Source organism: Mustela nivalis (assembly GCF_964662115.1).
Source record: "Mustela nivalis genome assembly, contig: HAP1_SCAFFOLD_1782, whole genome shotgun sequence".
NCBI classification, from domain to species: Eukaryota; Metazoa; Chordata; class Mammalia; order Carnivora; family Mustelidae; genus Mustela; species Mustela nivalis.
In genome coordinates this window covers 15,572-29,642 of record NW_028134882.1, presented here as the reverse complement: position 1 = coordinate 29,642, position 14,071 = coordinate 15,572, and the positions used below count along the sequence as shown (strand labels likewise).

The 14,071-nt window shown below is 33.4% G+C and overlaps 1 pseudogene across 1 annotated transcript in view; it reads left to right on the top strand.

The window, feature by feature from the left end:
• Positions 1-13,837, top strand: part of LOC309858041 (ephrin type-A receptor 6 pseudogene) — an 82,777-nt pseudogene extending 68,940 nt beyond the window's left edge. The window contains exon 3 of the transcript XR_014316621.1: positions 13,174-13,837. The product of XR_014316621.1 is annotated as an ephrin type-A receptor 6 pseudogene (transcript). The remainder of the gene's footprint in view (positions 1-13,173) is intronic.
• Positions 13,838-14,071: the final 234 nt, after the last annotated feature.

The following is a 14,071-nucleotide window of genomic DNA, read 5'->3' as shown; positions in this document are numbered from 1 at the left end:
TTAGAAGATTTTTTTTTTTGCCAAGCACTTTTATATATTTTTGTATTTAAATTTGAGAAGAGGTGACAGAGTAGGGCTGAACACTCTAAATAGTGAAATAAATTAATGTGCTTGAAGAAAACTTGAAAGAGGTACTGTGGGTTGCAGTTAAATTTTGTTTACTGTAAAATTTGTGAGGCTTTATTTTTTTAAAGTAGATATTTAGCAATTACTGATATGTATATTTTGTCTTCTGTACTTTCCATTTATATGCTGGTTTACAATTTTTTTCTTTTCACTCCCCCTTATGACTCTTTCATCTGTAATTTCTTCTGTCTTCTACTTTACTACATTTCTGTGTCTAAATACTGCCTATTTTTAGTTGTGTTAGATCTTGTAAGTAAATGTTAGACATGATGCTAGCTTGTATGTAAGGTTTTAACTATGGGAATCATATCTATTTAACTATATGTAGTACCTAGCTTAATTTATGTCCTTTTGATTTTTATCTACTTAGGAATTATGCAATGTTTTGCTTACTGGGCTTATGAATTATGTATTTGCATAGAAAAAAATGTAATGTAAGCAAACACACAGAGACATGTAAATATTTTTGTGTATTTCAAGTGTGTATCCACATAAAATATTTCATAAATAGTTACTGAGAATACCTCATGTTCTTCTATTTCTTAAAAATATTGGATCAATCAGAAGTATACATGATAATTACTATCCAATCATTTTTGTCTTTTATAAAGCCCTTAATACAGAAATGCCTAAGTTCATTGGGTCCATATAATATATTTCAGAGCTGAAAGATTTATGTTCCCAACATGACCTTAAAATTCTGTGTGATGCATCATAAGTTTTATTACTATGCTAACAGCAATTTTAGTTTACTATTCTGTAGAATATAATAGGTAATATTCAGGGATAGTTTTTTTCCTTGAAGTTTGCAGGGTGAACGGTTGTTAAGCATTGTTATTTAGTTAGCTTCAAATATTATTTTGCTTTTTTTCTTTTTCCTAAGAAAAGATTAATGGAACTTTTCCTAAAGGTTGTTTGAAATAACAGGGTAAGTTTATTACACTGTCTGGCTTATTGCACAGTAATGGTTGTGTCAGATGCTATATAAAGGCATGCAGTTCTTTTAAATAGTTTTACAGAAAGACTGTAATACATCTAAACTATACTGTAGGTCATTAATAATTTGAGAGATTAAGGTAGAGGGGAAAATTCCCAATTTGGCTCAGCAGTATAAAACTTTCCTTCTAATTACTACTAACTTGTTATTCTAAAATAATCTTTTAATAACTAGAAATCAGTCCCACAGAGTTATTTGAAAAGAATCATGCCTATGATTTTATACTTTTCCCACTATTTACACCCTTTTATGCTTTAAGAATCATTGAGTATAAATATGAAAAATCAGTGAGTTTAACTTATTATAGTTTTATTCAAGTCAGACATACATTTATGGCACATGTAATTCATATCTTTATCAGTTAATTAATGCAGACAAGTATGTTTGGAGCCACTGGAGTGGCCAAAGATCTTTAGGCATAGTTTTACAGGTAGGACTTTGATGTCAAGTTTTGACCTATCAGGAACCATTCCCATGGAAATGTAGTCTTGGGTAGAGTTATAGTTTTGATTGAATTGTGGAGGTCTAATATATTTGAAAAAACAAGTGAAAATTGATATTTTTGTAAAGTGTTAAACAACATATGGACCAGAACATACTAAGAAGATATGTACAGAATCATCTTCTTACTTTGGAATAATCTACAAGTTTATTTTACATGTTGCATGTCTATAATAAGAAAGCACTCTTCTCCAGATTTCTGCCCAACTGGCACTGGACCAAACCTTTCTTGTCATAGCTGCCATAACTTCTCTGTTAATAAATCTGGTAGATATTGTGATATCTTTATTATACTGAACTTTTCAGCAACATTTGATATGCTTAAATACTTTCTCTTTCAATAATCATCTTCTTCTGTAATGAAGAAGAAATCTCTTAGAGATTTACATTAACTTACATTAACATGCACAGTTTGATATTCATTTATTTTATACTTTTTGTTTATAAGACTTACCATTTCCTAATTTAATATACTTAAATATTGTATCTTTAGTGAAAGTAGAAAATCAGAATCAGGGCTATAGACTTTATTAGTAATTAGATCAGTGATAGACGACTAGATCAGTGAATTATCCCTATTATATGAAAGTCATTCTCCATTGAAGGATACCTCCCAAGTAGCCTGGGTATTGTTTCAGCTGCTCCGTTTACTCTCTGTAAACTGGTGTAAGCACATATTCCTGATACCATTTTCCTTTCCTTTTCCTCCTTCTCTCTTGAAAACATATACACACACATAGAGACAGAGCACATCTCAATTCTAAACTTGAGTCTTCATCCTAACTAAACTCTTGTTTACTAGCATAATGCTGGCTGACTCATCTGATGTTTGTAGGCTTCAGTTAAGTCACCTGATATTTTTATGTTCAGCCAAGTCATCAATGAAAGCTCTAAAATAAGATGATTAATTTAGGAGATTGCCCAAAGTGTGTATCTCTCCCAACAATGTGTGACATTTAGAATCCTGATTTAAGAATGGGTCTCCCATTAGTAGAAGCATTCAGAATTGGTTTAGTATTCAAGCCTTCTATTATTCGTGTGTACATTCAGCAAATACATAGACCCTACTCTAATCCTGGAGTTGTATCTCCCTGGTAGTAGGAGAGAGTAATGAACAAAACAAAGTGCCTTCCCTCACAAAAATTATAAGCTATCTAAATTTATTTTAGTTCAAAGACTCCATAGGGACCAATAGGTCTTTTCAGATACTTGTGGTATTGACTCTTCCTTTCTTTGTAAACTAAAGAAGTCAACTCCCTCCTTTAAGCCTGTGTCCTCATATATAAAACCAGGATTTTTATATGTTTTCTGTATTTGCAAAGTCCTCTGGAAACTAGCAAGGTATTCATATATTGTTGAATATAAAGACAGATTAATTAGGATGAATATTTACCATATCTTTATTGCAGAAATCCTTATTTAAAGATGATATTTACAGCTTCTTCATTGTTCAAGGGAAAAATCTCAAATTTTTATAAGCAATTAAGCTTTCAGACATGCAGGAGATAGACTCTAAGAATTTTTAATCTTCGGGACACCTGAGTGGCTCAGTGGGTTAAAGCCTCTGCCTTCTGCTCAGTTCATGATCCCAGGGTCCTGAGATCAGGCCCCATGTCGGACTCTGCTCAGCAGGGAGCCTGCTTCCCCCTCTCTCTCTCTGCCTCTCTGCCTACTTATGTCAAATAAATAAAATTTATTTTATTTATTTTTTATTTATTTATTTATTATATTTTATTTATTTATTTATCTCTCTGTCAAATAAAATCTTTTAAAAAAAAGGAATTTTTAATCTTCATATGATAATTTTTATGGGAAGAATCATTTCTTCTTAATGGAAATTATCTTTTTTCCTATAATATTTTGGTCCTGTTAATAGGACAAATGCACCAAAAATAATAAATTTATTGATAAAACTTACTTAGTCTTGGCAGTTGTCTTCTAGACATGCCATTGATTCATTCTTTTCTTTTTTTTTTTATTAAGTATCTTTGTAGTCCTAATAAAAAAGTTTTATGTTTGCCCAAAGTGATATAGATATGTATCTGCACATGATACATTTTGTTTCTTGTTTTATTCTCTGAAAGTAGTTATCATTTAAATGCAGAGCCTTCATTTTTCTGCTGCAAAAACAGATTTATGTTATTAACTACATGCCTAGCAGCAGAATTCAGGACACTAATTTTCTAAGTTTATGTCAGTATATTGACTCAAAGTGAATATTTAAGTGTTTCTGAGGAAAATACCACATTAGAATAAGAAGGCCCCTTTAACAAGCTCTTCTTTGATTGAGAATATTAGATGTTTATGATTTAAAAGTTAAGCCACTACAACATTTCGTAAAGAGATGCTAAGTGCATTCAACAGCTTTAGTTTATTTGGATTGTATATGGTAAAAGGTAGAGTGTTTGGAACAAATCAAATATGTACCATTTTGCCAAATGAAGGCTTGTCTTCATTCTCAGATCTTCTATTTTTATCATTCTTAGAACAATGCTGAAGCTTTTCTTCCCCCGTCTTCACTTCTCATTTAAATTTAGTTCAATCTTAAGGAATAATTAGTTACAGTCACATAATAAAAAACACTTGGTAACAAGATATATATAGAATATTATAGGATTATCATGATTTTTTTGTTGTTTTCATTTTCCTTTAATCTATCTTTAGATTATCTTTTACCTTTGGAAAAAGTCTGAATAATAGGCTATCTCATTACTTTATTAATTAATCAACTGCCAATGTAATGGTCGGTAACAAAAAAGCCTTTGCTCTTTCAGATTCTGTATCTTTGAAATGATCTTTTGTTATATTCTATTTTCTTTGTATATCTTTGCATTCTATATTTATCAAAACCACAATTTAAAGAAATAAATTAAAAAAATATTTTTCACCACATATTTATCTCCTAGCTTATAGTTGGGATCTTTTGCAAATGGAAACAGAAATATATTTAAGACTTAGTCATTTTAATGTTAGACTGTCTGATAGTATTGAGGTATGTGATTTTTTTTTAAGGTAGGGAGAAAAGAGAAGAGAGAAAAACAATTTCATATGCGTATAAATAAGTACTTATTCACTTGGAAGGTACAGGTTAAACGTGAAATTCAAAGTATTTTTTTTTAAATAGCGTCTCACTCTTCAGTGTTATTAGAGTGCTAACTTCCCAAATCCCTACAATCAGCATATTGAACTTTGTTTTTTACTGATTTTTTTTTCTTTCTTTCTTTACATAAAGCAGACCAGCCCTAAAGCTGTTTAGAGCCCTAAGATTTCTAGGATATGGTCGCCCCCCACCCTCCTTTTTCTCTCTGGAGATACAGAGGGGAAAATCTTAGTATGAGGGTAATTCTCTCCTTTTCTACAAGTTTTCTTGAACCATGCTTTTTAAGTAAGTAATCAGGACTTATACTGCTATTTGAAATTATGATTACCTTACCAAGAGCCCTTTCCATGCTGAGAAACAGACTATCTGCTTTTATTTTAAATTTTTAACCTTTATTTTTGAAATAAATATTTATATTCCTGATAAGTCCAAAGATTTTCAGAGTGAAGAAATTAAAAATTTCAAAGATTTACCTTTGCAGTTTAGAAGCATGGGTCAATTTACCAACAAATTGTCTATTCTTGCCTAGAAAGGCTATTTGATTTCCTTATTTTGTTCTCTGAGGAAAGAAAGAAGTCTGATTCTACAAGGACTGCTAGTTGCTTTAAGAATTAATTTCCCTGTTCTAATTTTCTATGCCCAAAAGGAATCCAGCTTTTTGGCCCAGTTTATTTAGCTTCCTATGGAAACAAAAATTCACATTGTGTGGGTAGGGATGGGTTTTTAGAGAACCTCAGGCATAAATGGGTTAAGTACTGTTCATAGCTCTTTAGACTTTCTGTCACTTCTAAGAAATATTTATTTTAAATGCGGCTGCCCAAGAGATCCATTAGTGAAGAAATATGCTTAGGTGCTGTAAAGCAGTAAGTCATATGCACAAACTTTTGATAACTTTAACCCTGTACTAAGTGTTTCCAGGGTATAAAAGTTCCTGCTTCTGTTTGAAACAAGCACACACGTAACATTCTCTAGTGTAAAATATTTAGATGTACATGATCCTTGTAACTGAAGATATTACACTATGAAATAATCAAACTTGTCATTCGTTCTGCAATTGAAATTAAATTGGTCAATTCTGGGCGCCTAGGTGACTCAGTGGGTTAAGTGTCTGCCCTCAGCTCAGGTCACCATCCCCAGGGTCCTGGGATCCAACCCCATGTGGGGCTTCCTACTCAGTGGGAAGCCTATTTCTCCTTCTTCCCCTACCCCTTCTGCCACTCATGTGCATGCTCTCTTTTTCTCTCAAATAATTACATAAAATCTCAAAAATAAAAAGCAATTAAGTTGGTCAATTTTGCCAGCTACTTACTTTTACATAATAGGAACTGAACTCAGAATATTATAGCTCCTCCATCTTATATTGTTTTTTAATATTCTTTATATAAGACAAACTACTAATATTATAAAACAACTCACTGATAAATATTGTAGAAAAGAGCTCATTAGAGCAAAACTCAAATTATGCTGTGGATTAAAAGATAAATTGAAGCATATTAAACTTTCTGAGGGTGTATTTGAATAAGCATCAGTTTGAACCAAACCAAACCAAATGTGGTTAAGGGTCACTCTGCTAACAGAGCTGGGAAAAGGCTTTTATAGAGCAGATGGGGAAGCAAAGCAAGAAAATTATTTGATTGTCTGTAGCTTAAGTGGGTACCTTATTTGGGAAAGGCTGGTTGGCTTCACAATTGTTATTGGTTGTTCATAGATTTTTTTTTTTTTAACCTTGGGGCATTTATAGGAATTTAGTATAGCTTAGGTTTCAGTTTGCCTAAGTAGTCTGCAAAGGCATTAGAGCCACCTCAGTCTAATGGCATCCTTGTTTAATTACTTTAATACATACGTCTGCATACATACATCTTGCAAAATGTATTTACTCTTAAGGCCTGAATGAATAGAAGAGAGAGAGCTTGTCATACAGTAGTTTTATGAGTTCTTTTTTTTTTTTTTTAGATCAAAGAGTAGATATATGAATTATATGTGATGAATAGAGAAAGCTTCACCACTTGTAGTGTCTTGCTCAGTGAAAAATTTTGGTTAAACAAAAATCAGTTGCCCTCTAAAGGGTTGTCAGGAAGACTCTCATGACCCATAAGCTGTTTGTTCTAAGAATGTTAATGTTGGATATGGTATGGTAAAGTCCAGTGAGGCCCCTGGAGGAAGCCAGAACTAGACTTGGAAAAACAAAATTTATTAAATTCACAGGATTCAATAAAGGAGTAAACACATGCCACACAGGGCCACAGGGGAAATGATAGGTTTTCATCAAGTGGCAGAAGATAGGATGAGGAAAAAGCCTGAGCCAGTGTCTTTATTGGGTTTTCTGTGGGAAAGGCAAGGTAGGGCAGAGTAGAGTTTAGGATTAGGTATTTGGAATAACTCCTACAGGTTTTAGATTGTAGAGGTGGTCTCCAGTTACCTGGCATCTAGGAACAATTATCCCAGAGCTCTGGGATAATTAAGGGCAGGGAAAATATTATTTTGGTATACTAGAGAGTTAAATAAGGAAGTAGCTGGAGCCATTGACTCAGATTTGTTTGGTTTGCATATGAAAGACATGCACTAGGCTCAGGCCCCTTTGCTACCTCTAATTGGCTAGCCTTGGGAGGGGCACTCTCTCTCAGGCCAGTAAGTATGCCAGCAAAACATCATAAATTGCAGAAAATAAAAGTAAAAGGGCTGGTTTCAGTCCTTGGTCCATGCAACATTGGGCAATGAGTAATTCCTAAATATTGAGTTCCTTTTCAGTAATACAAAAATGAAAATATTTATTTTGCTTTATTAGATTGATGAGAAACAATTAACATTTGTGAAAAAGCTTTGACAAGTATAAACTTAGTATACAAAATAGTTACCCTCAGGAGTCAGTGAATCCAAGATACACTTGAAGTTTAGAAAAGAGAGAACCCTTTGGTGTACAACTGATTCTTGCTTAACCAAAACTTCTCACTGAGCAGAATACTCCAAGTTACAAAACTTTTCCAATTATCATTTTGTAATTTATCTGTCCACTCCTTGATCCAAAGAAAGGACTTATAAAACTACCATGTGACAGAAGAAACTGTCCATTCTACTCATCCAGGCCAGAAGAACGGATACAATTTGCAAGATATTCTACTCTGCAGAAGGATATGTGGTTTAATTTTGGCAATACGGAGCTCTTTTATACATAATGTATTAGTAAACTGTTTTATGTTGTTATTTCAAGTCCTGTATAAAAGTATTTTTAAAAAGCATGAAATTAAGGAGTCAGAGTATTTTGGGTTCAGTACCCATTATGTAAAAGCAAGCAGCTGACAGAGTTGACTGACTTAATAACAGAATTAATAACAGGTTTGATACAGATTTTCATTTTGTTTCTGCAATAGCTGGGGAATATGTACATCTAAGTACTTCACAGTTATAGTATAATTATGTGTTTGTTTTACATAGGGGCAAAAACTTCTACCCATTGAACATAGGTGCAGGGTTATAGTTGCTAAAAAGTGTGTGCATATAGACTAGTCTTACATATTAATTGGTATTCGTTCTTCTCCTTCAAAGAAAACTTGAGTCCATCTGACCAAGAAATTCTGGGGTCTGACCCACAGTGTTGCACAGAAGGAAAGTGTAGGATCTAAGCTCTTTAAAGAACTCCATCACTTATTTGGCTCCATCCTCCAGTGGTTGTACTGTGCCCCTGGTATGTTCAACCTAGGTTGATGGAAGGGCCAAAATTGGCAGCTTTTTGTGGCAGAGAAGGGCACAGCTTGACATTAGGGCTGGGATGCTCATATATGTGCATATGTGAAGCCTTTCATGACATGGGATAGAGTTAGAATCAGGGAAGGAAATAGAAGTGGGACTAAGGTTAAGGGCTGTCTGTTTATGAGCTACACATGCTAACATAAAACTCAAAGGACAAGTAATCTATTTGATTTTTTAAATCTTACATGTAAAATTTTTAAATTTTAATTCCAGTATAGATAACATACAGTATTACGTTAATTTTAGGTATTCAATAAAGTAATTCCACAGTTCCATACATTACTCAGTGCTCATCAGATTGAATACTCTTACTTTCCTTCACTTATTTCACCCATCCCCCTACTCACCTCCCTTCTAGTAACCATCAGTTTGTTCTCTATAGTGAAGAGACTGTTTTTAAGTTGGCTCTCTTCCCCTTTCCCCTGCTCTTTGTTTATTTGTTTTGTTTCTTAGATTCCACATATGAGTAGAATCATACGGTATTCGTCTTTCTCTGACTGGCTTGTTTCATTTAGCATTATACTCTCTAACTCCACTCATGTTGTTGCAAATGGAAAGATTTCATTCTTTCTTAAGGCTTAATAATATTGCATTGTATATATATACCATATCTATATCCATTTAGCTATTGAGAGACACGGGCTGCTTCTTTAGTCTGACTATTGTAAATAATGTTGCAATAAACATAAGGGTATATATATCTCTTCAAATTAGTGTTTGCATGTTCTTTGGGTGAATACCCAGGAGTGAAATTACTGGATCGTACAGTAGTTCTATTTAATTTTTTAAGGAACCTCCATACTGTTTTCCACAGTGGCTGCACCAGTTTGCATTCCCACCAACAATACAAAAGTGTTCCCCTTTCTCTTCATCCTCATCAACACTTGTTTTTTGTGTTTTTCATTTTAGCCATTCTGACAGGTGTGAGATGATATTTCATTGTGGTTCTGATTTGTATCTCTCCAATGACAAGTGATGTTGAACATCTTTTCATGTGTCTGTTAGTCATTTGTATGTCTTCTTTGGAAGACATACAAGACTATGTCTGGTCAAGTCTTCTGCTCATTTGGATTATTTGGGGTTTTTTTGGTGTTGAGATGCATATATTTTTTAAAATATATTTTGGATACTAACCCTTTATCAGATATGTCATTTGCAAATGATTTCTCCTGTTCAGTAGGTTGTCTTTTATTTTTGTTGGTTGTTTCTGTGCAGAAGCTTTTTATTTTGATGTAGTACCAAAAGTTAGTTTTTTTCAAAGACCAAGTGTTTTTGTTTTGTTTTGTTTTTAAGATTTTATTTATTTGACAGAGATCACAAGTAGGCAGAGAGGCAGGCAGAGAGAGAGGGGGAAGCATGCTTGATGCAGGGCTTGATCCCAGGACCTGAGATCATGACCTGAGCTGAAGGCAGAGTCTTTAACCCACTGAGCCACCCAGGGGCCCCTAAAGGCCAAGTGTTTTAAATTTGAACCTGACCTTCCATGGTTTTATGAAGGTATCTTTGCAATATAGACAAAAATAACATGCTTAGAATTCAATCTGATTTAAAGAATGTCTTATCATTTTAGCATATTTAGACATCTGATCTGTGAGCCCTCATATTCCCATTCTTATGGAGTACGCCACAATTTAAGAGGCTTTATTTATTTTAGTACTTGAAAATTATAGCAAAAAGTTTATGGAACTGTGTAAGTAAAAATATAACTGTGTATATGCAATATTTCTGAAGGCTATATTATGATTATAATATAATACTATCTCTGCATCTGCTTATTTTAATATTTTTAGTAAAATTCATAGTCTCTTAGATCTTATACCAATATTGAATTGATATTCTTTTTTGATTAGTCAGATTCAATTTTAAAAATATAATTTTAGTTTCTTTCCATATTTTGGGATAAGATGAACTTTAACATTTGATCTCTTTTATCTATTTTGGTAACCAAATCTAATTTTGACTTCTTCTTTAAAAATTAAAGGGAGAAGAAATGCTACTGACCATTGAGTATCACAAATTTAACCAAGAAAATGATGCACCATTTTATTAAGAATCTTTATGGAGTGTCTTTGAGAAGAACCACATTTCTCATTCTCTGTGTATATTTTGTCATTTCTTCATCCCTTGGTTCAGATAACTTTTTATTCAGTGAATGTATGTTATATTATTCACCTTTCTGACCTTTCTTTCCATCAAAACATTTTCCCCCAAACCCATACATTTTTAAATAAAGATACTAATGAGCAGAATTTTTTTTGTCACAAGAGGCAATTTTTGACATTTTAGTTAAATCTCTTATTTTGGGAGAATTGGTTGTAATGAGCATGGTTAATACTTTTTATTAATATGAAAGGGTGTACTGTGAAGGTGTCAAAATATAATTATTCAAATAAAATTTATTGAGAATATAGTTCCATACTTCTATGTGGGAGAGTAGAGAATGCAAAGTAGACCATAATAATTATATGCATTTCCTGAGAAACAAAATCACTTCTGATTAGAAAATTTTCCAAAATTAGAATAATCCTTGGTTAAGTATCTCGGAGTTTCTCCAATGGGTGAAATCCTTATAATTTTGCGTACTGATTTCATTAGTTTATAGATTTTATTATTTGCATCTTGTTTCACTGCTTATATTCTGAATGGTTAGTTTGCCTTTAAAATGAACTATCAGGGCGCCTGGGTGGCTCAGTGGGTTAAGCCGCTGCCTTCTGCTCAGGTCATGATCTCAGGGTCCTGGGATCAAGTCCCGCATCGGGCTCTCTGCTCAGCAGAGAGCCTGCTTCCTCCTCTCTCTCTCTCTTTCTCTCTGCTTGCCTCTCTGCCTACTTGTGATCTCTCTGTGTCAAATAAATAATAAAATCTTTAAATAAATAAATAACAAATAAATAAATAAATGAAATGAACTATGATAGTGTTGGTTTGCCTTAAACTTAAATGTAAGAGTCAGATAAGACCTATGATCACTAGGATGAAAAACATTTAGATGGGTAATTGCATGTATCTTTATGAGATTATTGGCTAACTCTTATGTTTATCAAGGGTGTTTTGCAAAACTATATCCACAGTTCCAAAGGAACTTACTGTTTCTTTTGGAAAATATACTACGAAGTTCAAGTTAGAAGCTTATAAACAAAATTTTTAGATGCAGATGGTTTTTAAGATTGCATGATAAGATAAATTATTTCTTTGTAGAAATGTACAGTAGATACTGAAAGTGGTTAGCATCGTTACTGTCCTATAGACTGAAGAAAGTAGCTATTCTATTGGAAACTGCTAATTGAAATTCAACTAGTCTTGATTAAGTGACTCTCAATAGCCAATTAAGGTAAGAAACTGCAAACAGGGTGTGTTAAATAATCTTATTATAAATCACTGAAGTATGATATTAAGAAATAAAGTACTTAATCACTATAGAAAACAGTTTATTGTTTCCAGGATACTTTAATAGAAATGAGAAACTATGATGACTGGCATGTTTTCCCAAAAAGGTTATAAAATTATCAGACTTTTTTTTTAATCTATTGAAAATTATCACTGTTACTAAACAAATAAAATACAATAACAGTCTCAATTTGTAATTTGTAATTAATATTTAGATGTGTAAATACCAACAATGCCAGTTTATATCAAGATACTTGGGATTTTTATTAAATTTTTTAAAAAAGGATAAACAGTTTTTCTATGCAAATAAATGGCAGAATGCTCAAAGTACCCTTGTAGAAGTGAAGATAATGCAGTGATGCCTTCAGAGTGAAAGCTAAAGTGCTCAAAAAGCTTATAAAGGCTCTATTTTTTTCCTTTCTCTTTTCTGTCCTGTTAGGTAGTGTGTGTCCAGTGCCCATTCATACTGTTCCTATACTCCTGACTAAGGGTATTTGTACTTACTATTTCCTCTTGGCAAGGTTCTCTCTCACCTCCAAGACATCACTTGAACGTCACCACCTCAGTAAGGCATTTTCTAGCCACCTGATTTAAAATGTCAACCCTCTTCTCCATCTCCTTGCCTTAATTTTCCCCATTGTACTTTCAAGCATTTTTTTCAGCTGACTCATTTACAGGTTTTATCATGTCTCCTAACTTGAAATAAGCTCCCAAAAAGCAGGGTTTGGCTGGTTTGCTGCTATATTCCTGGTGTCCAGAATAGTGTCTCATAAGTATTTCTTGAATAAATCTATGGCATGTCAGATAGACATGCAAATATTTAATTGAATACTGCTAAATATATGTCACTTTATGGCAAATTGGATATGGAGGCAGGTGGGTAACCACCGTATGTGTGTCATCAGTCTATTTCTTTAATCATATAGTGGATGTTATTTTATTTCATGCAGTGTACCAAGAACTATTTATTTGCTTTACATATATTAAGTAAATTATGCCTTACAACAACCCTATGAAACATGTACTATTATCAGCTCCATTTTACAATTAAGGAAACAAGAGGTAAAAAGTAAGTAGCCCTTGATCATACAACTAATATTTAGGAAAGCAAGGTTCACACCAAGGCAGATGGTATGTCCAGAACATACACTCTTAACCAGAGGTTCATGGCTAAAATCCTTCTGTACTGTTGCTTTGAATACTTTCATTTCTATCCTTTTTATTTAGGTTTCTTTGCTCAAACAAAATTTTGGAGGTAATCATATCTGTTTAACCCACTGTGGTTTTATAATCATTTCAATTTTTTTTCTTTTTGCAGTGGGATGCTATCACTGAAATGGATGAACACAATAGGCCCATTCATACCTACCAGGTGTGCAATGTAATGGAACCAAACCAAAACAACTGGCTTCGTACAAACTGGATCTCCCGTGATGCAGCTCAGAAAATTTATGTGGAAATGAAGTTTACATTGAGGGATTGTAACAGCATCCCATGGGTTTTGGGGACTTGCAAAGAAACATTTAATCTGTATTATGTGGAATCAGATGAGTCCCATGGAATTAAATTCAAGCCAAGCCAGTATACAAAGATTGACACAATTGCTGCTGATGAAAGTTTTACCCAGATGGATTTGGGTGATCGTATCCTGAAACTAAACACGGAAATTCGTGAGGTGGGGCCTATAGAAAGGAAAGGATTCTATCTGGCTTTTCAAGACATTGGGGCATGCATTGCCCTGGTCTCAGTCCGTGTATTCTACAAAAAGTGCCCCTTCACTGTTCGAAACTTGGCTATGTTTCCTGACACCATCCCAAGGGTCGATTCTTCTTCTTTGGTTGAAGTAAGGGGCTCTTGTGTGAAGAGTGCAGAAGAGCGTGATACTCCTAAACTATATTGTGGAGCTGATGGAGATTGGCTGGTTCCCCTTGGAAGGTGTATCTGCAGTACAGGATATGAAGAAATCGAAGGTTCTTGTCACGGTAAGAATGAAACACTCAATTTCTCATGCATTTAAGTGACATTTTAAACAGGTAAATTTGTTTTACATTTATTTTCAAATAATACATTTTCAAATGCTATTATTGGCAGAATTGACTGTGGAAGAAATTATGAACTATTACATAGTTTCTTATTATTTTTCCTCCTAGAAAGGGTATATGAAAATGTATAATAAATTGTATACCATGACAAATGTTCCTCCATATTGAGGAAAT